Source organism: Natator depressus, chromosome 3 (genome assembly GCF_965152275.1).
Source record: "Natator depressus isolate rNatDep1 chromosome 3, rNatDep2.hap1, whole genome shotgun sequence".
NCBI lineage: Eukaryota > Metazoa > Chordata > Testudines > Cheloniidae > Natator > Natator depressus.
This window is the reverse complement of record NC_134236.1, coordinates 18,600,562-18,626,509: the sequence shown is the minus strand read 5'-3', so window position 1 is coordinate 18,626,509 and position 25,948 is coordinate 18,600,562. Positions and strand designations below refer to the sequence as shown.

At 41.0% G+C, this 25,948-nt stretch overlaps 1 protein-coding gene across 1 annotated transcript in view; it reads right to left on the bottom strand.

Moving 5' to 3' along the window:
• Positions 1-13,157, bottom strand: part of OPN5 (opsin 5) — a 53,442-nt gene extending 40,285 nt beyond the window's left edge. The window contains exon 1 of the mRNA XM_074946788.1: positions 13,049-13,157. The gene's annotated coding sequence lies outside the window, so the exon portion shown is untranslated. The remainder of the gene's footprint in view (positions 1-13,048) is intronic.
• Between the last annotated feature and the right edge of the window lie 12,791 nt (positions 13,158-25,948).

The following is a 25,948-nucleotide window of genomic DNA, read 5'->3' as shown; positions in this document are numbered from 1 at the left end:
CTTTCTCCCGTTGCCCCTCACGTTTGAGAGGAGCGCTCCATAAACATCCATAAAACCACATCATTGCCCTCCTTCAAATCCCTTCCTAAAACTCGCCTTTGCCATGATGCCTACAAAAAACTTGACAAGCGTTAGGCTTCAGGTGTACCAAGATCACTGCCTGTCATGCTAATATTGTCTCATTGTTTCTCTGTGCTTTCCCATCTGGCTCTATCCATCTGTTGGTCTCTTGTCTTATACTTAGAACGTTAAGCCAGTTGGGACAGGGGCCATCTTTTTGTTCTGTGTTTGTACAGGGCATAGCACAAGAGGATCTTGGTCCATGACTCGAACTCAGAGGTGCTACCACAATACACATAACAACAATAGCAACACAGAATGATGGTGGGAATAATTTATAAAATAAGTATAGCAGAAGGACTTATTCACCGTTTTTCTAATAATAAATTTTTCATAGTGACTTTTTTGTAAGATTTATGAAAATAAAAGTTTTACAACTCTGCAAATGTGTTTTTAATCCTTCTGGAACATGCCTGTAGGATTTAAAAGAGGTTACACCAATAGGGTTCTATATACATTACTATAAAAACAAAGGCCAGATCTTACCGAGTTCAATGAGATATAGGTGTTGCACAGATGGAGCCGGTCAAGAAATTTTTTTTTTTACAAAATATTTATTCATCAGATGATACCGATTGTCAAAACAAAGTTTTGGAAGAAATGTATCTGTTTTGACAAAAGTTTTGTAAAGCAGACTTCTCCGATTCAGAATGGAGTTTCCAATGAAAACCAGAGAGAGGGGGCAAGACCCACCTCATGGCTGCAATACTCATCTGAGACGTGAGACACCCAGGCTCAAGTTTCTCCTCTGCCTGATTCAGTGAAGAAACTTGACCTTGGGTCTCCCATATCCCACGTGAGTTCCCTAAACATCAGGCGATTCCGGGTGGGGGCTCTCACTCACTTGTGTTCAAACTGTTCCATCTTACGTAAGTAAATATTCTCTGGGAAGAAAGAGAGACTGACTTTATGGGTTGGTCCTCACTCACTGTCTGCTTTTTCATGAAATTTTTTCAAAAAGTCTGTAACCAAATGTTGAAACCTCAAAATTAACCGGGTTCAGAAAAGAATTGGATAAGTTCATGGAGGATAGGTCCATCCATGGCTATTAGCCAAGATGGTCAGGGATGCAACCCCATGCTCTGGGTGTCCCTAAAACTATGACTGCTAGAAGCTGGGACTGGACAACAGGGACTGGATCATTTGATAGTTGCCCTGTTCTATTCATTCCCTCTGAAGATCTGGCACTGGCCACTGTAGGAAGTCAGGATAGTGGGCTAGATGAATCATTGCTCCCAGTATGGTCATTATGAGCTTATGAAATTTTTCATTTTATGGAATTTTCCCAAAAAACACACCAGTGGTGAAGGCCCAGGCTGCACCAGTTCTTACAATTTTTTCACTGTTATTAGTGTGAGTCGGGTGGATTCTCTTTGCACTCAGTCATGAGCCTGGCTATGTAAATGTGTAGGGGAGCAAATAGCAAGTCTTCCAATACCAGCCAAACTGGGTTTGGGGGAGCGCAGTCACCACCAGGCTGTTACTCCCCACTTGAAGCAAGGGGGAAGCATGGAATAGATTGTGACCCTTTGGAGTCACTGTCAGCTTCCTGCCCTGCTCTTCGGACTGCAGAGCTACATGCTCTGCCCTGCTTTGGCTGGACTGCAAGGTGGAAATTCAGCCCTTAGAGATTTAAGAAAATGTCGGGAATACCATGGTTTTGGTACAAACCAGGAAAGAGAAAATCCAACCTTATCTTTTTATACAAAAAAATGTAGCTTTATCTCATTTCAATGGATTTTCTCTTTCCTAGTTTGTACCAAAACCATGGTATTCTTGACTTTTAAAAATGGGCTATTTCTTTAAAAGTTTATCTTATTGACTGGTGGAGAAATGAATTCAGCCTCTTATTACAAAAGGCCTAAATTATCCTAAAATAAGAAAGCATGCCTTTTCTTACATCCAAAAAGGAACTCGAATATAGAATTGATTCAAGAACACTAGAAACTAAAGCAGAACAGATTAGTGAGTTTACTGTTCCTCTTGTCATTCAAAATCAATAGGAGTTGCAACCCTGGTAAACAAATATTTCCCATTCAATGCTGGAAAATAACAATAAAGACTGAAGATGGTTTTATGGTATTAATACAAGGCCAGGGTAAGAATTTTTCAATTTATTTTAATATCTGTGCCTCAAACACTGATTTCCAAATTTTGTTTTAAAGAAACTAAGGACAATATTGCAATGCATAGCAAAGGAATGACGAGCCTGGTGCAACGAGTCTTTGCTATTTCATCAAAGAACCATGATGCTATTAGAAAATTATGTATTTCCATCTGCCAACCTCTGTCCGGTTCTCCAATCCCTAGAAATGGTGAACTTGAAAAGAAAAAAGAAAAACAAAACAAAACGTTGACTACGTTACAATTTACTACTATAACTGATGTGCAAAGCCAAGATTTGAATGTAATATTATCAGTGGATATTAACACAATTAAAATAATGCCCACAGAATTTCATGCCTCCTTCATTCCAGTTCTGTACAATGTTGTTGAAAACTCTGTAAAAATGGTTGAGTCCCAGCCACCGTGTATGATGCAATCACTTAAGCACATGAGCTGCTTTATTCATGTGAGTAGCCCCATTGATGTCAGTGGGACTAGTCATGCATTAAATTCATCCCTTGGCAGAAAGTCAGCACGATGCCTTCTCACCCCATGTGAGTAAAGCTACCCAGGCAGCTTTCATCATGAAGAACACAGAATGGCGGGGGCCGGGGGCGGGAGTGAGGAGCTGAGACACCTAATGTTCCCCTTCTCCCCTCCCCTGGAGCCCCTAGACCTAGAAGCAAAATCTACAATGGAAAGTGCATTAACAAGCCATTTGCTGACCATCACATTGCTCCCTCTGCTTGTGTGTTATAACCTTTTCCTCCCAAATCTGGGCCTGGCTTTTCTATTTAGATTGCAAGCTCTTCAGGTCAGAGAGTACCTCTTATTCTGTGTCTGAGCAGTGCTTAGCAGAAAGGGGTCTCAATCTTGCTTAGTGTACCCTGGCACTGGTGTAATATTAATAACAATAACATCATGTGAGTACATGGCAGGATAGGCTGTGGCACAAAATAAGACAGGAGAAGAAGGGATCTATCAAAAGACTCTGCTAATACAGATATAAGCTTTAGAGTGACTGTAGTCACTTGTTCCAATCAGTGGTGATGAGATTTTAGGGAAAATTCTTGTGATGGGGTGTACCCACCCTGCTCTGAGCCAATGGGGATGGATCAATCACTGTGGGCTCAGGAGGCCATGTCCCTCAAACCTGCTGCGCATGCTCCAGGTGGAAGGGACAGACAAAAGAAGGCAGCCCAGCTCAGTTTGGTCTGGCTGAGGAGAAGGAAGAACATGTGTTGCAAGCTCCTGTGGAGATGCTGGAGACTCCCAGGGGGCGGAAACCATAGACCAGGACTATGCTGGGAGCGACCAGACGGCCACACAGATTGACGGGGAAGCGAAGTCACTGCCAACCGGGGAGATGCATGAGAAGCACCTTGCCACTAGCTGCGGCTACTGCTTGTTTGCTCTGCCCCACCTGGGGGCTACAAACTGACTGTGTTCTCCCCTGCCCTGAGGGTCAGAACTCCAGTTGCTGTTTGCTCTGCCCCACTCAGGAGCTACCCATGGGCCACGGATAGATATTTGTTTGACCTCGCTAGAGGTCCCGAGAGCACATTGTTCCAATTATTTGATCCCCCAGGGAGCACAGATGACTGTGTGATGTGGTGTACCAACCCACACTGGGCCAATGGGGACTCCCCTGCTGACAAACAGGGTCCGCCCCTCGCACTTCTGACATTGGACGAGGGGGATATATGCCGGTCCTATGGCTGTTATAACTGTGAATAGGGGATAAATCTGTACATTTTAAGATGGAAGGGAGATGAAGGCCAGGAGGCCTTTCACCAATTTTATTTAATACTACCCTTGGACCCCTGGTACAAACACCAAGACAAAGGGCATGTCCACACTAACGAACTTACAGAGACACAGCTGTACCAACGCAGCTGCACCCCTGTAAGATTGCTTGTGTAGCCACTCTATGCTGACAGAAGAGAGCTCTCCCATCGACATAATAAAACAACCTCAATGAGTGGTGGTAGCTATGTCAGCGGGAAAAGCTCTCGCACCGACACAGCACTGCACACGTGAGCACTTAAGCTGGCGACACTTATGTCACTCGGGTTGTTTTTTTCACACTCCTGAGAGAGACAAGTTTTTATGACATAATTGCTAGTGTAGACATGGCCTATGGCCCTGATTCAGGAAGGTACTTAGGCACATACACAGTCCTGTTGAAATAAATAAGACTGATTACATACTGAAAGTTAAGCACATACTTAATTACTTTCCTGAACTGGGAGTTTAATAAAGGCATCCAGGATAACCAATTTGCCAAAGTTCCTTTTTTGCTTTTGTTCTCCATACAGATGCTATGTGCTCCTGTACCAAGCAGGCTTAATTCAATTTTTTTTTCTGAGGAATTGGGGCAACACATCTCTGGATTTAAAATAAAGACAAACAAATCCTCCGTAAGGATTGGGAAAGGGTAAAGAAAGCAATTAATCACTGCCCTTTGTTTGGGTAGATCTACACAGCAAGTGGGAGAGTGAGTCCCAGCTTGGGTAGAAATAAATGCAGTAGGTCTGCTCGAACTCACGCCTAAAAATAGCAGCATGGGCGGCGACTTGGGCTAGTTGCCCAAGTCCATACACAGGGGTTGGGTGGGATTGTATTTGGGCAGCTAACCTGATCCACCATCCACAAACTGTGCTGCCATGGCCACACTGCTATTTTTAAGCACTAGCTTGAGCAGAGCTTCCATGTGAATGTCTACCCAAGTTGGGAATCATCCTCCCAGCTGCTGTGTAGATATACCCTCAGTGTCCCAAAAAAGGCTTTATGGGCCTTATCTGAAGCCCACTGATTTAAATTTTTCGATTGACTTCAATAGACTTTGGGTTAGGCCCTAAGTACCTAGATACCAGTATAAGGCTTGAGATCAAGGACATATATACCACAAACATCTTACTGGAGCGAGTTATGGAGGATTTTTAAAAATGGTCTAATCCATTAGGGTAAAATTCACTCCAGTACAAAAGGCCAGCACAGGGTTAAGGCCCCACTACATCAGCTTATAAATTCCAGATAAGCTCACAAAATAAAGTGGTGTATAACACTGTGTTGGCCCTTTGTACTATATTCCCTCCTTCATTAACTGGCTTGGAAGAATTAATGTATTGAAAATGGTGAAGTGGCAAACAGTGATTGTCTTTAAAAACAAAAAAACAAAAACTTTCCTCCTTATCACAATACCAAATAGATTTCTTTTTAAAACCTCCATACAATTGTAAACAATTTCATCTGGAATGGTAAAAGACCAAAGTTAAATTGGACCATTATGTTAAAGTGAAGGAAAAAAAGAGTCTTATCTTGTCCGAAGTTTAAAATGTGCTCCTTGGCCTCTCCCCCTAATATCTTTGACAATAGCCCTCGTAATTGTAGCCAAATGCATGCTTCTGAAGAATTCCTCATTTTGAGGGACATCATTCATTTTAGTCCTAAAGTTACCTTTGCTCCACACAAATTTGGCATCCCCTACACTTCTGTTTTCATCAGAAATATAGAATTGTGAAACTAAGGTTATAGAAAAAGTGTGTTATATTCACAGCATTTTAAATGGGATTTAAAGTCCTTCATTTTGGGGCTTTGTTAGCATCACACATTGAGTCCATCATTTGGGCCTTAATAGCTTGAGACCTATGCCCAAATGGAGAGTCACAAAAACTATCAAAAATTGGCAGTATCTTCCAGATGATAAAGAGAAACTGGAGAAAAAGGCAACAGAGGAACAACACTTTGCAATAGTTGCTATAACTGTTTGCATCAAGATTTGCTACTTTCATGGAAAACCTCAAAGATTAGAAGAACAAGGCTACAACTATTTGATAAAGATCAGTTTGCTACTTTGCAAAAGATGAAAAATATCATAGGACTTGAACTAGATCAGCTTCAATTTTACAAGTAAACGAGTCTGCTGCAAAATCACATTGGAAGCCACAGTTCATAGGACATTAACAATGTGAACAAAGTTTGGGTAACAATTCACTAACAAAGGTTCCAAGCCCACAAAGAGATATGGCACATGTGTAACTTTACTTATCCAAGTAGTTCCATTGAATTCAATGAAACTTCACAGGGTTGGGATCTAAAAGGGTGTAATACGTAGGGCTGGGCAGAAAACATTTCCATTTCATGAACCATTTTGAGGTTTCAAAATCTTTTCATGCCCAATGTGGAATGAAAATGAAACCTTTCAAAGTCAGGGATCAGTTAAATTAACAATGCCTTAAATGCTCTACTGTTGTCACTACCAAAGTAAATGGAATTCACTGTCTGGCCTGTTGAATCCACAAGAAAAATATCTAGACAGTGCAGCAACCTGGACACCCTTCTCTTGTTATAATATATAATAAAAAGTTTCCCCAGTATGGGATGCCCTAAGGACTGTCTGTCTGTATCTTCTCTTCCAATTTAGGTTATTTTTTAACAAAGTTTCAGTATGCTTTACCTTGAGAAACTCAGCCAATTGGAAATTATCGTTATTGTCCTGATTCAGCAAGGGACACAAGCATGTGACTTGAAGATAATGAGACTGCTGTGACAGTTTTGTTCATCACTTTTACAAGACTATGATAAATTTTGTACAAAGTGTGCCTTGTGAGGTATCACTTGAAAACTCATAATCTGCTAAGCATTATTGTCCTCTTGAGATATGTGTAGCGACACTGTGTATGAAGTTATAAGATTCTACTGTATGAATGTTACTGAAACATGCTATAATTCTGGGTAATACCCACAAACCAGTTTTTCAGAGAGAAAGGCATACTGGTCCCAGCCAGTTAAAGAGTCATCTAAGGGTAACACCGACAGACCCCGGTTGTCGGTGGGCAGGATCAAACCGGAGACCTGTGGACCTTACTGCATGAGCCTCTACCACATGAGCTAAAAGGCAACTGGCTGTTAGCTAGGGCTGTAGAGTAGACTCATTTTATCTCTCTTTCTCTAAGTGGTCTTGGTGCCACTAGAGGGGACAGAACACCACACCCAGGAGGTGTGTTTGTTACATAAGCACACATTGTCCAGCAGTGGGGACAGTGCAAATTTCACGTCCTCAACAGACAGCTTGTGACCTTCACCCCAGGTCAAAAAGAGGAGGGCAGTATAAAATGAGAGACAGTGGCCTCCACTTGACCTCTCCTCCTCCTCCCATCTCTGTACTGAAGACATCAAAGAATACCTGAACGACTCTGACCTAAGAGGGAAGGGTCCCAGGCTGAAAGGAGAGCCAGCTTGTGAAATGTACTACAGTTTATGGTGAGACAAACATTTTGCTTTTACATTTATTTAGCTTGCTAAGTTTAGACATTAGATTACATTTTTTCATTTTTATTCACTTTGTAACCAGTTCTGACTTTTATGCCTCATGATTTATAATCTATCTTTCTGTAGTTAATAAACTTGGTTTACTGTTTTATCTTACCCAGTGTGTTTGAATTAAAGTGTGTGGGCAACTCCATTTGGGACAACAAGGCTGGTGCATTACCATTTTCCTTTAAAGAAATGACGGACTTTATATGATCTTGTACCACGCAATGAGTGGACTGGGCAGTATGAGATGCACATTTCTAGGGAGCAGTCTGGGACTAGAGAACGTGCTGCTGTTATTCTTCAATTTAATCTATGAGTAGCTAGCTAGTAGCACTCAATACTGTGCAACTGGGAGCAAGTTACATGCTGAAGACTGGGTTGTCTGGCCAGGAGTGGCTGATCTCATAGTAAAGCAGCGTAAGAGGCTCCCTTCGTGGGAGAACTGGGAGAGACAGCTGTTTAATGGTCCAGATTGTACCTTGGGGAACACATGCTTAAAGTTACACACATCTTGCTGAATCAAAGGCTATATTATAAAACAACAATGAATTAGGTTAAAATGAATTTATTTCATTGGCAGTTTATACTAGATTTCTTTTTTCAATATTTTTTAAATTATTATATTTATGTATTTTGCCCAAATTTTCTTTTACATGGTCACTTATTAAATGCAACGTCATGTTTCCACAGATTTGATCAATAGCCCTAATTATCTAATGCTGTGCCCCTGTTCTGCTTTTTGGTAAAGGGAGGCATTTCTGATGTTTGGACTAGATCACTTCGTATATTTCTAGCTGACGTAATGCCCAATGTAGTCAATGCAAACCTCTCCATCAGTTTGAACTGGCATGGGATCAGGCCAAAATAAAATAATTTGTAACAAAATTACTTGACATGGTAACAACAAAGGATAAAAAATGCTTGGCTCAGATGGAGAAAGATAAGTGGTTTAGTGTGTGATAGGAAGATACCAGTAAAATTAAATGGGAAAGTCTATAAAACAGTGGTCCGTCCAGTTTTAATGTATGGTGCTGAGCGTTGGGCAACAAAGAAGAAACATGAGCAAAATGATTTCTTCCACAGAAATGTGAATGTTGGGAGGGAGGAGTGGCGTAAGCAAGAAAGGCCACATAAGGACTGTGTATGTTTGATACTTGCTCAAAGTAACATCCATAAATGAAAAAATGAAGGAGTGCAGGCTCAGCTAGTTTGGTCATGTAAAGCACAGTTCTGGCAATGATGTGGGTAAGACAGTCCAAGAGATCATGACTGAACGAAAAAGACAGAGAGGCCGCCCCGAGAAGAAGAGATGGAATGTCATAAATTAAAGCATGTGTCAAGGTTCCTCCCCCACTCTGAACTCTAGGGTACAGATGTGGGGACCTGCATGAAAACCTCCTAAGCTTACTTTTACCAGCTTAGGTTAAAACTTCCCCAAGGTACAAATTAATTTTATCCTTTGTCCTTGGAATATCCACTGCCACCACCAAACTCTAACTGGGTTTTCTGGGAAACGTAGTTTGGACACGTCTTTCCCCCCAAAATCCTCCCAACCCTTGCACCCCACTTCCTGGGAAAGGTTTGGTAAAAATCCTCACCAATTTGCATAGGTGACCACAGACCCAAACCCTTGGATCTGAGAACAATGAAAAAGCATTCAGTTTTCTTACAAGAAGACTTTTAATAGAAATAGAAGTAAATAGAAGTAAAGGAATCACCTCTGTAAAATCAGGATGGTAGATACCTTACAGGGTAATTAGATTCAAAACATAGAGAATACCTCTAGGCAAAACCTTAAGTTACAAAAAAGACACACAGACAAAAATAGTCATTCTATTCAGCACAATTCTTTTCTCAGCCATTTAAAGAAATCATAATCTAACACATACCTAGCTAGATTACTTACTAAAAGTTCTAAGACTCCATTCCTGGTCTATCCCTGGCAAAAGCAGCATACCGACAGACACAGACCCTTTGTTTCTCTCCCTCCTCCCAGCTTTTGAAAGTATCTTGTCTCCTCATTGGTCATTTTGGTCAGGTGCCAGCGAGGACACCTTTAGCCTCTTAACCCTTTACAGGTGAGAGGATTTTTCCTCTGGCCAGGAGGGATTTTGAAGGGGTTTACCGTTCCCTTTATATTTATGACAGCATGTTAGCATGTGGTGTGACAGAGGATAGGGCATTGAAAAGAGCACTTTGGAGGAAGAGGACTCGTGGCGCATACCCCATTTGATGGGTAAGCAAGGAAGAAGAAGGTAATAAACATTTCCAAGTATCTCCTAAGTTAGTCTCCACAATTAGATCTAAGAATAATTGTACAACATAGAGTCATTGCAAACATTTTGCTTCATATAGGGAACTGAAACTTAACAAAGGAAAGATTTAAAACACAATCATATGTTCATTATCAAGTGATAAGCAACTCCAGATTTCGTCTTGGACATTTAGGATGTTCAAGCCAGAGAGATCCCAACTAAAAATATCCCTTGCAAATCCCAGCTGTTCTCTCCTCAGCTGTTCCAGTGCCAAATTCCAGGCTTTTGTGGCTTGATAAAGATGCAGATAATTGATAAGCTGCCTCACGCTTGTGTTTTACAACTATTATAAAATCATTAAGAAAGGGAATCTATGCCGCATGTCGGGCTCCTGCCTGCCAAATGCTGAACACCATCAGCCCCCAGCTGGCTTCAATGGGAGTTATGGGCAGTCCATACTTTACGGAATGTTCAGCCCTTGCAAGTTCAAACCCCTACAGCCTCAGGGGACTTCCGTTTGTGATTCCTGCACTCCAGTGATTTCTTTCCCTGTTCATTTGGATGAAGCAACCTTTGCTTTGGTCAAGATTTGCAAGTCTCTAGTAGTTCACAAGACAATGTGCCTGTGATGGTACACCAGCATCGTCTGCGTCCTTCTATGCCTCCCGGTCCTGACTGTTAAATCCACAATGGAATTGTAAAGGAGTCCAACACATGTCATGACAATCAGTGCCATACCCCTTAACCACCTGCTTCTCCTCATTCAGTCATTTTCTCCAATTAGCACCGCTTTCTCTAAGCTGGTTTCTACTAGAGATATACATCCTTAATCACACATTTCTCTGATAGTCCAAGTAATAACCACATTTGGGAAGCTAAACCAGAAAACATATTAATTAGTTAATCCTCACCATCTCCCGGTGAGGGAGGCATGATAATGTTCAGAACCGTCTGAACTTATAACATCTTTGGGGTCCATCCCTATGGCTCAGCAAAGAACACCAAAAAATATACTTTGCAGTGTGATACCAGACTATGAGATGTGGCATGAATCAGGTGCTTTGGTATATTTGTTATATTTGAAAAAATTAATAAAAAATATAAATAAAAATAAAAGATGTGGCAAGAATGTTTGTGCCCCACAGGTCAGACTCTGACTAACACGAGATAATATCTCAACAGTGGATGCCTCTGTTCCGGAAATACTAGTGCTTCAATAACAGCAACATGATTTTAATAGCACCCTTCACAACAGAGTCACAGTCTGCTTTGCAAAGTAATAAAAGCTGCAAATATTTACTGTTGGTTTGCTCTTGTGGATAGTCCAGGACTTCAATAGGGCTATTCGTGGTAGTAACCACTACACTGAGTGCTTGCAGAACTGAGCTCTAAATCAATTACAGTGATCAAAAATTAGGAAAAGTCAAAGCAATAGCAATCAAGTGATGACCGGTGTCTCAATAGCAGTAGTAAAAATCAGCAAACCAGTGAAGGCTGTCCAGACATGAAGGCGAGTATTTGGGAACAAAAATGCCCACAAAATAGCAGCTCCAACTTCAGAAACCCCAGAAATCAGACCAAAGACAGAGCAACAGCAAAGCAACAATGTGCACAATTTTCACAGAATAATACTGAGTTATTGCAATGATATTTTGTGTTGTACTTTCCTATATGAGAATGCAGGAGAAAAATACAAATACAAAAATCTCCCTGCACAAAAACAAAACAAAACAAAAATCAATAAAACCGAAAAGAAATTCAAGTCCACAAAAAAAATATTGTCTGTAATTATTTAATTTAACAGACCTTTTATTATTTAGGATTGTTATGCCAAACATCCTAGAACTCTTTCAGGTAGAGGTCTCCTATTAATGGGCCTACTCCACCTTCAATGGGAGAATGGAACAATATGCAGAGTGCCTTGTCTACATAATTGTACTGTATATAATTACCAATAGAGAGTTACAGTTGACAAAGTGAGGGAAGTGTTGACCAGCCTATAAGGTCACATGTATTCACTTCTCACATAGAAGAATGAAGTCTTTCAAAAGCCATCTGAGTTATGTGTTCACGTAAGTATTTTACAATGTGTAAAGTTAATTACTGAGCAGTGTAGTTACTTGCACTACAACGAGTCAATGGCTGGGACTGTAACCCAAGAATACGGATGCCCATTCCTCTGCTCTCCCCACTAGAGAACTCACTCCCCCAGTTACAGGATATAGTATATATTAAAATTGTCTCTCTGCCTGCTGGCCACTGAAACAGCAACTGTTTCAGCCCTCCAAATTTGCACAATGTGTGTACATGAAAATGTGTACTCCAGAAAAACAAAAACACAGGCTCATTGCATTCAAGCTGTCCATAAACATTAGTATTATTGTCCTGATATACCACTCCTAACAAGCACTTTGGTGTTAATTCTTGATTTAAAATGGGGTTTTAAAAATTACAATAAAGATTAAACAGTTAAGTTTTTTTACACTTCCTATATACAAAGGACCAGATTCTTAGCTGGTGTAAACTATCGCTCCACTGAAGTCAATGGAGCAATGACATTTTATGCCAGCTGAGGATCTGCCCATAGGTGTATCAATCTACATATAAGACACACTATGTCAAACCTAATAGAAAGCCTAGAGGAAGGGATTTTTATATCTTCTAGATCCTCAGAACAAAATCCTTCAGCAAGCCCATGAAGTGTACTCTAGTGATCTCCAGCTTTGCTGCTGTTGTGACACATTCACTATTTCTTACTCTGAAAACCGTCAATCAATATTTTACATTTCTAATGTTTCCCAGTGAAGGGATTGCCCACTCATCTCACACAGACATAGGAGACATGCTACCAGCTAAAGGGGGCAGGAGAAACCAACATAATTGCTATATATCAAAACTTTCATTTAAAACCACAGCTTTGAATTTATTAGATACCTTTCTAAGGGCCAGATTCTGGCACCCTCACTCATGCTGGGTAGTACCTTATTTTGTGGGACGTCCCATGGAAATTGATGGGACTTCTTGTCTAGTAAAGAATTACTCAATATGAGCGAAGGTCATCCAGATCTGGCCCTAAAAGAAGGATATGCATGCATAAATGAAAGGTGGATGAAGAGTAGACCTACATACACACAGAGTAAATATCTGACAGTGTATATGCACACATTACACACAGTGCATACACACACACACACACACTTTTGTTATTCAATTTTCTTCTTAATAAGAGTTATAACAGAAGACAATACCTTGTTCTTGAGCTCTGTATAGTGCATTCCCTCCAAAGATCCAATATTCCCCTTTATGTCAATATCTGGATCAAAGCAATCTTTCAGCAAGCATAAATCCACAGCATGTTCTGTGTTGCTTAAGTGTTCCAAGTTTTAGAATTCGGAGGGAGGGTTTTGTTTATAAAAATGATCACTCTCTCCTCCCCTTTCTGACTTCTCAGGCTAATAGCTCTGCATGTTTCAGTATTTGTTCTCTCTCTCTCTCTCTGATTTGGTGGTGCTGTAGCAAATAGTTTCATGTGGTAAGATCTATCATTTTCTAGAGCATCCAGTCCCCTTGGTTCTTCCCCAATCAGCTTGCTATGACATTTTTAGAGAAAAAAAGAACCCTGCTTCGGTACTTATGAATGAATGAGGAGAAGTGTGGCTCAAAGATGTGTAGCAGCAGAACTAGATGGAACAACAAAAAAGTCACATGCTGGGAATGATAAAGTCCCTCCAGTGTAAATCAGAGGCCATAATAATAATCCTGTGCATTGTCTGTGGCACAAAAATTAAGAATGCTTTTAAAGTTTAAGGATTAGGGGTTTTTCTCCTTAATAAGTAATGCTTGCCCTATGGGCTAGAAAACATCCTAAATAGTAAAAGGCTTTTTATTGTTGTTGTTATAAATAGAAACATCTCTTGCTATTCTGTTTCACTGATGTTTTCCCCCTCCACTGATTGGCAAAATTGTACACAGCTTTAAAATTCAGGGCTTGACCCTCTGCTTGTGTAGAGTAATGGAGTGATGACTATTTACAGCAGCGAGGAGCTGGCCCTCAGAAATCACTAAAGAAAACTTTTAAATTAAGTATCTGTGAAAGAAATGTAAAGTCATGAAATCTCAGAGTCAACCACAACCTTTCATCAGAATAGAGACAGATTTTTCAGGAGCCTGCATGGCCTGTCCTGCAGAATCACTTTGCTTTAGCCAGTGTAGGTTCACATCTAACAGCAGTCTAGGGTGTGTGCTTGCAAGATGAATCTGACCCCACCTATGGGAAGGATAATGGCCACAAGAAACATTTTAATATGCTTTCTAACCTTGGACTAGTTCTGTCACCTCTCAGCCAGAGGTTAAAAATGAAGAGACTGCAGAGGTTACCGAGAGATTTTCATAAAATACAAACTCAATGTGTTGACTTTACATGCAGACTAATTTTTCTACTTCTATTTCATACAGGCTTTTTTCCTTCCTTCCCTTGTTTTAAAAAGAAAATGTGAATTTCATTAGCCCTTTGCTCTTCTGATCTGCAGTGGAAAAGGCTCCATCATATAGGTAGAAAGATATAAAAATTGGAAGAAGATTAAAAGGAAGAAAGGAGCTGGCAACTGATGTTCTGAAATTAGGACAGCTGCTCTTCTTAGCCTGAGGCAGAGATGGATAGTAGGTTTCCATTCTGGCTGTTATTTCTTGATGGTTAAATAAGCAGAGAAAAAGAAAAGGGGCATGTTTAAGACAACATAATCAGAAAAACAAGACAACTAGGAAAGCATGCCCTGAGGGGCTCATATACCTTACAGGGCAGTAAAGACTTACCACTAACATAATGCTTTTCAGTTGTAGAATTCAAACTGTTTTACAGAAAAAGATATTATCCCCATTTTTTACAGGTGAAGAAACTGAGGCACGGAGGGGGAAAGGCCAACCTTTTCAAAAGAAGCCGTTAATTCGGAGTGTTGTTTATGGTCAGGTGGCCAGCTTGAGACACCCTAGGGCCTGACATCACAACTCCAGGTTTCAGAGGCGCTCTGGGTGTTGAAGCTCCTCAAGCTTCATAATTAGTCATCTCATGGACCCAAATAAACCAGGAGTCCAAAGTTAAAGTGCTCAAGAAACTGGCTGCCCTCCAGTCGGCTCACCCTGAAAACAGACATCACATGGTAAGCACCTCTCCCCACACATATACACTTGGGAAGAGAGAGGGCCAGACAGGATGTCCTTAAGGAAAGAGTATTCCAAAGGATGGTGAGGGGAAGAGTCAGGACTGGGGGAAGGCCTAGAACAGTGGTAGGAGGAGAAGAGGTGGAAAGGGTCAGTGGGATTGACAGCAGCAGTTTGAGACAGTGGAAGCTAACAAGAGCATAGGTCTGCTCTATGCACAACAGAGACACAAAGCAATAGACCTGGATTTGCTCCACACCTGTGTCTGTGTCCCACCAAAGTATCCCCCAGTTTATTCAGGATTGTTATTCCTCATTCAGAATGGTGCAAGTCCCTACCGATGGTGTTATATCAGTGAAGACATTGACACTGGTATAGCTTCAGTTCTCCCACTACAATCCCATCGCAGTACTGTCTTTGGCAGCGACCCGTCTGGTAAATTATTTTATCTCCACTGCCCAGGGATCAGAGTCCCCATAACTTTTAAAGGGCTGGTGCTGGCTTTACAACCAGTGCTGCAGATGCAGCGTTCTGAGAGATCAGCACTTCTTACCAACACCGAGATCATGGCTTGGGTTCCTGATCAGATTCAGGCTTCAGCATGAGCCAGAAAACTCTGCCCAGCCTCTCCAGCTGCCACCACACATGCTTGAACTGGGCAGAAATATGCTTCCCAGGGAAGTGTCCTCTCTCTTCATCCCATTCCCCTGACACTGGTACTAACTCCAGCCACCATTTCACCTTCCAGCCCCAATAAGGGCTTTCCCATTCTCCGCTGCTCCCAAACCACCTGCCAGCAACTTGATTTGAGTCGCAAGATGCCCAGGGCCCACTAAATGCTATTTTAAACATTTTGCAGTTACCCAGGTGACCCATTTCCCTACCCCAATATGGCCAAAACGTGGGGTGTGAGGATATAGGTAGTTTCTAAACAAAGGAACTTTCTTCCATTGCAAATTGCAGGTGTTTTTAATTACTAAAGCAAAAGACAGGGATGGCCACACTTCCATCTCACTCATACAATACATCACAGCGCACAGACTTTTTTTTAAGAATGCAACTAAATCCACTCATGAACTATAGCAAGGACTGTTAATTGCCTCAATAGCAGCATTATGTGATATTCACACTGCAGCAGATATGACCAATTTAAAGTAAACATCATGTGCCAGAGGTAGAAGAGTGCATTATATGGCAGATGCATGTCAAACATGTTCACTCACAAAGTCACATGAAATACTGTGGTGCCTTGCTTTTTGACATATACACAGCAGCTGGAGAACCACACAAAAATGATTTTGCAGCCAACTTATACAGTTTTTTCACTGCACAACACGATTTTCTTTGGTGCAACAGCCTCACCCACGAACAAATTCACACACACATTGCTCTTATGGCAAACCCACTGTCATAAATATAAAGCAAAGGGTAACCATCTTTCTGAATACAGTGCTATAAAATCCCTCATGGCCAGAGGCAAAGTCCTTTTACCTGTAAAGGGTTAAGAAGCTCAGGTAACCTGGCTGGCACCTGACCCAAAATGACCAATGAGGGGACAAGATCCTTTCAAATCTGGAATGGGGGGGAAAGGCTTTTGTCTGTCTGTCTGTGTGATACCTTTGCCGGGAACAGATCAAGGATGCAAGCTATCCAACTCCTGTAAAGTTAGTAAGTAATCTAGCTAGAAAATGCGTTAGGTTTTCTTTGTTTTGGCTTGTGAAATTCACTGTGCTGGAGGAAATGTGTATTCCTGGTTTTGTGTCTTTTTGTAACTTAAGGTTTTGCCTAGAGGGATTCTCTATGTTTTGAATCTGACTGCCTGTAAGATTATCTTCCATTCTGATCTTACAGAGTTGGTCTCTTCTCTTTTTTTGTTCTTCTAATAAAGTTCTGTTTTTTAAGAATCTGATTGGGTTTTGGGGGGTCTTAAAAATCCGAGGATGGTTTGTGCTCATCTTGTTTATTCTCAAGCCTCCCCAGGAAAGGGGGTGTAAGGGCTTGGGGGGATATTTTGGGGAAATAGGAATTCCAAGTGGTCCTTTCCCTGTTCTTTGTCTGAATCACTTGGTGGTCGCAGCATACTGTTCAAGGACAAGACGAAATTTGTGCCTTGGGAAAGTTTTTAACCTAAGCTGGTAAAAATAAGCTTAGGGGGTCTTTCATGCTGGTCCCCACATCTGTACCCTAGAGTTCAGAGTGGGGAGGGAACCCTGACACCCACTGTCTCTCATTCAGAAATACATGCCAGAATTAGTTATGCAGCATGCACAGGGCAGGGCCATGTGAACCACAAAATGGTACATCATGCTGCGTGCCAGCCAATAACAGCACGAAGCTTAGACTGCTCTGTGCTGGGTCTGCACTGTGCCGTGTCTTACAGCGGAAAAAGCCTGTTAACTGTGTCATGAATTCTTCTAATGTCTAATGGCGTTATTTCAGAAAACATTTTGAACATTAATACTTTATCTGATTTCCCAGAGGAAGCACTTTGGACATGTTCCCAAGCTACTCTGCCAGTATTTCGGGTGAATCATCCAGGAAAAAGCACTGCTGATTATTTGCCTGAATGGGCTCTAGACCTCTTACAGAGCTCCTTTCTTGGCACTTTGGGAGCCTTCAGAGGGGTATCTCCTCCAGGGTCACAAGTGCCTGAAATAAGTTAACTTTCTTTACGAAATATATTGCCCTTATGTGCAATACCTGATTTTCCCTCCTTCCCCCTGTATCTTGCCAGGAGAGGGATTTCAGCAAAATGCTGAACTTGCAAAGCAATGCAAACAACACACACCATCCTGAGGACTTAAAGACAGTACTCACCTAAGAGAATTTTAGTAGAAGCTACATATTTCTAAGTGGGAGTTATTAAGGCTTTGAAACATTTAAATCTATCATGGAATGCACATCTCCCTGTAGCTAACATGTGTCTGTCATGCTGTCTGAAGTGGCTTACAACTGAGAGTGCTTACCTCAGGGCGGACAGTCAGAAACAGAGCAGATACCCATGCTGGAGGTGTGTTCTATAATTAGATTTCACCCAGCCAGGAACAAATGTGAACTCCTGGATCACCAGACCAATCTAACCATAGAGTCACAGACAGTCCCCTTAGACTCTCCAGCCTATCTTGCCACTCAGACAAACTAGACTTTGTGATAAAAGGTGACTCAAACCTGAAATCATACCACATCAGGTTTCTCCCAGTCCCAAGAGACCAGTCACTTATCCCAGATCAACTGGTACTCCAGCTTTTACATCAAAGACAATGCTAGCAGCCAATTCTATAGTAACCTAACTAAAGATTTATTAGCTAAGAAAAAAAAGAATGAGAGTTATTGAGAGGTTAAAGCTGGTAAAATATATATGTAACCCCAAATGGTGGCAGTGATATAATAAACTGCTAGTTTCCCAAAAGTCTCTTCAGGTTACCCAGATGGTCTCTGGAGAGCTCTACTTTGCATCTGGTACACTTCCCTGTAAGATTCCAAACAGTCCAGAGATGAAGAATCTTTCTTTGAATCCATTCTTATATCTTCTTCTGACAGAAGACAAGGTCACATTGTCTCTACCCATGTGGGCTTTTCCTCTGATGATGATGAGTGAGGAATTCACTTTGAGTCTCTGACCTCAGGTTCATCACACACAATGGCAACTTGCTTTGGAATTAACATCTTTTCTGATAAATCCTTCATTAACATTCCATAAGGCTTCTTTGATGTCTGATGAGTTATTTAATTACAGGGGTATTTACAATGTAGATGTTTGCTATTACATTATGACAGGACACCGATAAGTAAAAACAATGCATGTAACAGCTGATTAATTTTACAAAGTTTAAACACCCAAAACACTAATCACTTTCATCTATACTAATACACAAGTGAATTGACCTGAATACACTCTGACATAACCTGGTCTGCCAGCATCATAATGTCCTTTGGGTTTTATTAAATTGGTGGCCGTGGTGGGTAGATTCTTATGACATGTCCCCCTAGCAACTGCAGAACATCTGGAGCCAAAAGAAAAAGAACCATGGACAACATGTTTTCTGACCTTATTGATGAGTGCCAGAAAAACATCAGCAAAACTAGTGAATGGCATGAAAAGCTGCTTGAAAAACAAAGGACAGAGAAATACAATAGGACATGGTTCAATTAATGAAACAGCACACAGCGCTGGTTGAAAATATAAGGGTGCAGGGAACACCCAGGCTAACATACCATACACTAAAAGGAAAGCGAATGCAGACCCCTGTTAGGAACCCTAACCCACCCGACACACACAGAACCTTCTCTTAACACCCCCCACATGGCATTTCCTATGTCACTCCACCCCATTGGACCGTATCTCCTGCAACAATACATTGTTGATAAAGCTCAAGGGTTATATAAAGAAAGGTCTTTTTTATTGTAAGCAACAACAGTGTCAATAGATGGTCTCTACTCTACAACAATAGAGATAAGTGCCATGGCTTATCCTTATGTTACTGTGTCATTGTACACATGATTTACCTCTATTGAAGGCAATTGCAAAGAAACACCTTCAAGGCTATGAGGATAAGAAACTATTAGAAAACTATGGCTCACCCTCTAAGTTTTGAGTTTCCCTCCTCCTAACTTCACTGGTAAGTGGTCTGGCTGCTCCAAATTATCAGACACCTCTTCACTTCACTTTCCCAGACAGGTAAAAGCATTACAGATGACAATTTCCTAACTCAATGTGTTGCATCAAACATAGGAGATTCCATATGAGACCTCATGTTGACACATAAAGAGGAACTGATCACAGAACTAAAAAGTTAATGGTAGCTTAGGTATAAGTGATCATGACTTGATCACATTTATAATGTATATAAGAAAGGCCATACTGGGTCAGACCAATGGTGCATCTAATCCAGTATCCTGTCTTCTGACAGTGATTGGTGCCAGGTGCTTCAGAGCGAATTAAAAGAACAGGGCAATTCATCAAGTGTTCCATTCCCTGTAGTCCCGTCTCAGATTCTGGCAGTCAGACATTTAGGCACACCCAGAGCATGGGGTTGCATCCCTAACCATCTTGAACAATAGCTATTGATGGACCTATCCTCCATAAACTTATCTAATTCTCTTTTGAACCCAGTTATACTTGTGGTCTTCACAACATCCCCTGGCAACAAGTTCAACTGTGCATTGTGTGAAAAAGTACTTCCTTATGTTTGTTTTAAACGTGCTGCCTATTAATTTCACTGTGTGACCCCTGTTCTATGTGTTATGTGAAGGAGTAAATAACACTTCCTTATTCACTTTCTCAATACAATTCATCATTTTATAGGCATCTATCACATTCCCCCTTAGCCATCTCTTCTCTAAGATGAACAGTCCCAGTCTTTTTAATCTCTCCTCATATTGAAGTTGTTCGAAACCCCTAATCATTTTTGTTGCCCTTCTCTGTACTTTTCCCAATTCCAATATATCTTTTTTGAGATAGGGCAACCAGAACTGCACACAGTATTCAAGGTGTGGGAGTACCATGGATTTATATAGTGGCATTATGATACTTTCTGCTTTATTTTCTATCCCTTTCCTAACTGTTCCTAACACTGTTAGCTTCTTTGACTGACACTGCACACTGAGCAGATGTTTTCAGAAAACTATCCACAGTGATTCCAAGATCTCTTTCTTGAGTGATAAAAGCTAATTTAGATCCCATCATTTTGTATGTGTAGTTGGGACAATGTTTTCAAATATGCATTACTTTGCAATTATCACTATTGAATTTCATCTGCCATTTTGTTGACAAGTCACCTAGTTTTGTAAGATCCCTTTGTAAGTCTTTGCAGTCTGCTTTGGACTTAACTATCTGGAGTAGTTTTGTATCATCTGAAAATTTTGCCACCTCACTATTTACCCCTTTTTCCAGATCGTTTATGAATATGTTGAACAGTATTTGTCTCAATACAAACCACTGGGAGACAACACTATTTACCTCTCTCCATTCTGAAAACTGATAATTTATTCCTACCCTTTGTTTCCTTTCTTTTAACTAGTTACCGATCCATGAAAGTACCTTTATCTTTTATCCCACTTCTGCCTACTTTGCTTAAGACCCTTTGGTGAGCGCCCTTGTCAAAGGCTTTCTGAAAGTCCAAGTACGCTATATCCACTAGATTACCCTTATCCATATGTTTGTTGACTCCCTCAAAGAATTCCAATAGATTGGTGAGGCGTGCTTTCCCTTTAAAAAGCCCTGTTGACTTTCCCCCCAACATGTCGTGTTCCTCTGTATGTCTGATCATTCCATTTTTTATTATTGTGTCTAAGAATCCTGTGGCACCTTATAGACTAACAGATGTATTAGAGCATAAGCTTTCATGGGTGAATACCCATTTAATCAGATCCGACGAAGTGGGTATTCACCCACGAAAGCTTATGCTCCAATATGTCTGTTAGTCTATAAGGTGCCACAGGACTCTTTGCCGGTTTTACAGATCCAGACTAACACGGCTACCCCCGATACTTTTCTATTATAGTTTCAAGCAATTTGCCTGGTATTGACATTAGGCTTACCAGCCTGAAATTGCCAAAATCACCTATGGAGCCTTTTTTTTAAAATTGTCATTACATTAGCTATGCACCAGTCATCTGGTACAGAAGCTGATTTCAGTGGTGCCACAAGTAGTCCTTTTCTTGTTACATACCACTGCTAATAGTTCTGCAATTTCATATTTGAGCTCCTTCAGAATTCTTGGGTGAATACTATCTAGTCTGGGTGATTTCTTGTTGTTTAATTTATCAACTTGTTCCAAAACCTCCTCTAGTGACACCTCTGTCTGGTACAGTTCTTCAGATTTGTCATCTAGAAAGAATGGCTTTGGTGTGGGAATCTCCCTCATAACCTCTGCAGTGAAAACCAAAGCAAAGAATTCATTTTGTTTCTCCACAATGGCCTTGGCTTCCTTTAGTGCTCTTTTAGCATCTTGATGGTCTAGTGGCCCACTGATTGTTTGGTAGGCTTCCTGCTTCTGATGTACTTAAGAAAATGATGGTTAGTTTTCCTGTCTTTTGCTGGTTGATCTTCAAATTCTTTTTTGGCTTGCCTAATTATACTTGCCAGCCTTTATGTTCCTTTCTATTTTCCTCAGTAGGTTTTGACTTCCAATTTTGAAAAGATGTCTTTTTTTTCTCTCTAACCACTTCTTATTCTGTTGCTTACCCCTGGTGGCATTTTGTGGTCCATTGACTGTGGTTGTTTTTTTTTGCGGGGGGGGGGGGGGGCGTAGTTTGGGGTATACATATGGTTTGAACCTCTACGATGTTGTTTTTAAAAAAAATTCCATGCAGCTTGCAGGAATTTCACTCTTGTGACTGTTCCTTTTAATTTCCATTTAACTAGCCTTTTTGTTTTGTGTAATTGCTACTGTGATGGGTTTCCTTGGTATTTTCCCCCTTACAAAGATGTTAAATTTAATTACATTATGGTTGCTACCACCAAGCAGTTCTTCTGTATTCACTTGTTAGAGCAGATTCTGTGTGCCACTTAGAGCTAAATCAAGAATTGCTTCTCCCCTTGTGGGCTCCAGACAGTGCTTAATTTGTAATGAAAGAGGTGCCAGGGCTCAAGCATTTAGGTGCTGGGGCTCAATCATTTTTTTTACATTCATAACTGATGCAGATAGCCCAGATGTGCCAGGACTATGAACGCCAAGCCTAGCAGTGCCGGGGCTCAGCCGTGGCAAGCCCAAGCACAAATTAAGCATTGGTTCCAGGACTAGATGTTCCAAGAAATGATCATGAATGTTGTCAAGAAATTTTATCTCCACATTCTGAGGTGACATGTTTCCAGTCAACATAGGGATAGCTGAAATCCCCATTATTATTGGCAAAAAGAAAAGGAGTACTTGTGGCACCTTAGAGACTAACCAATTTATTTGAGCATAAGCTTTCGTGAGCTACAGCTCACTTCATCGGCTGCCGATGAAGTGAGCTGTAGCTCACGAAAGCTTATGCTCAAATAAATTGGTTAGTCTCTAAGGTGCCACAAGTACTCCTTTTCTTTTTGAGAATACAGACTAACACGGCTGCTATTCTGAAACCTGTCATTATTATTGGGTTTTCTGTTTTTGTAGCCTCTCTAATCGCCCTGAGCATTTCATAATCATCACCACCATCCTGGTTAAATGGTCAGTAGTAAATTCCTACTGCTATTCCCTTATTGTTCAAGCATGGAATTTCTATCCATAGTGATTCTATGGAACTCTTTGATGTATTTAAGACTTTTCTATATTTGACTGTATGATTTACTGTATTTGACCCTGTGCAAATAGAGTAAAGTCCAGACCAGTAGTATGGTTTTAAAAGGGCAGTTTCACAAACTTGAAAACTATAAAACAAAATCAGCTGTGAGGAAAAATTTAATCAGAAACATGTAAATGATAATTGGTAATTGTTTAAGAATTTATTAGATGCTCCAAATGCCATGATCTGACAACCAAGGAAGAAGGCCATATTAGTTTAAAAGCCTGCCTTGATTAAAAGAGAAGTGAAGGCAGCTGTAAACAATAAAATATAACTGATGCAAGAAGGGGGAAGTTAACAGTCATGAATATCAGTCAGAAGCTAGGAATTGTATAAAACTGATAATGGAAGCACAAGGAGAAATCTATGGCCAGCAGAGCTAAGGACAATAAGGAGGGTTTTTTAAAAAGTATATAAGGAACAAACAGAACCCTAAAAATGGTACTGCTCCATTACTAGATGGAAATAATAAAATTATCTGTAATAATGTAGAAAAGACAAATGTTCAGTAAGTATTTCTGTTCATATTTAGGAAAAAACAGATGTAGTCATAGAATCATAGAAGATTAGGGTTGGAAGAGACCTCAGGAGGTCATCTAGTCCAACCCCCTGCTCAAAGGAGGACTAGTCCCAACTAAATCATCCCAGCCAGGGCTTTGTCAAGCCAGGCCTTAAAAACCTCTAAGGATGGAGATTCCACCACTTCCCTAGGTAACCCATTCCAGTGCTTCACCACCCTCCTAGTGAAAAGGTTTTTCCTAATATCCAACCTAGACCTCCCCCGCTGCAACTTGAGACCATTGCTCCTTGTTCTGTTATCTGCCACCACTGAGAACAGCCAAGCTCCATCCTCTTTGGAACCCCCCTTCAGGTAGTTGAAGGCTGCTATCAAAGCCCCCCTCACTCTTTAAATAAGCCCAGTTTCATCAGCCTCTCCTCATAAGTCATGTGCCCCAGCCCCCTAATAATTTCCGTTGCCGTCTGCTGGACTCTCTCCAATTTGTCCACATCCTTTCTGTAGTGGGGGGGCGGGGGGCAAAACTGGATGCAATACTCCAGATGTGGCCTCACCAGTGCTGAATAGAGGGGAATAATCACTTCCCTTGATCTGCTGGCAACGCCCCTACTAATGCAGCCCAATACGCTGTTAGCCTTCCTGGCAGCAAGGGCACACTGTTGACTCATATCCAGCTTCTCATCCCCAGGTCCTTTTCTGCGGAACTGCCGCTTAGCTAGTCGGTCCCCAGCTTGGGGCAGCGCATGGAATTCTTCTGTCCTAAGTGCAGGACTCTGCACTTGTCCTTGTTGAACCTCATCCGATTTCTTTTGGCCCAATCCTCCAATTTCTCTAGGTCACTCTGGACCCTATCTCTACCCTCCAGTGTATCTACCTCTCCCCTAAGCTTAGTGTCATCCGTGAACTTGCTGAGGGTGCAATCCATCCCAACATCCAGATCACTAATGAAGATGTTGAACAAAACCAGCCCCAGGACTGACCGCTGGGGCACTCTCTTTGATACTGGCTGCCAACTAGACACCAAGCCATTGACCACTACCCATTAACCCCAACGATCCTAGCCAGCTTTCTATCCACCTTACAGTCCATCATCCAATCCATACTTTTTTAATTTGGTGGCAAGAATATTGTGGGAGACCATACCAAAAGCTTTGCTAAAGTCAAGATATATCATGTCCACCGCTTTCCCCATATCCACCGAGCCAGTTATCTCATCATAGAAGACAATCAGTTTGGTCAGGCATGACTTGCCCTTGGTGAATCCATGTTGACTGTTCCTGATCACCTTCCTCTCCTCCAAGTGCTTCAAAATGGATTCCTGGCCCATGATTTTTCCAGGGAATGAGGTGAGGTGAGGCTGACCGGTCTGTAGTTCCCCGGATTCTCCTTCTTTCCTTTTTTAAAGATGGGCACTATATTTACCTTTTTCCAATCATCTGGGACCTCCCCCGATCACCACGAGTTTTCAAACAGAATGGCCAATGGCTCTGCAATCACTTTCATTTCCACAAGTATCTCAAGAGAATGTTGAGATAGACAGGTCCAGCTATTTTGCACAAGAGTTTTTAAAAGCTGGCTAAGGAGCTTGGTGGACCATACATGTTTATTTTCAATAAGCCTTGAAACAGCAAGGAAGTTCCAGAAGACAAGAAAAAAGCTAATTTTGTGCCAATATTTCAAAAGGATAAATGGGATGTCCTAGTTAATTATAGGCCTGTCAATCTGACATCAATCCCGGGCATGGAGCAGCTGATTCTGGACCTGATTAATAAAAAATTAAAGGATGATAATATAATCAATGCCAATCAACATGGGTTAATGGAAGATAGATGCTGTCAAATTGACTTGATATATTTTTTGATGAGATTACAAGTTTAGTTGATAAAGTAGCGTTGATGTAATATACTTAGACATCTATAAGGCATTTGACCTGGTACTGGATGACATTTTGATTAAAAACTAGAAATATATAAAATTAATATGGCACACATTAAATGGATTAAAATCTGGCTAACTGATAGGTCTCAAAATGTAATTGTAAATCACCATTGACCTGGTGTATTTCTAGTGGGATCCCGCAAGGATCAGTTTTTGACCCGCCTTTTTAACATTGTTATCAACATATTTAACATTTATGGAAGAAAAGATAAAATCATCACTGATAAAATTTGCAGATGACACAGAAATGGGAGGAATGGTAAGCAAT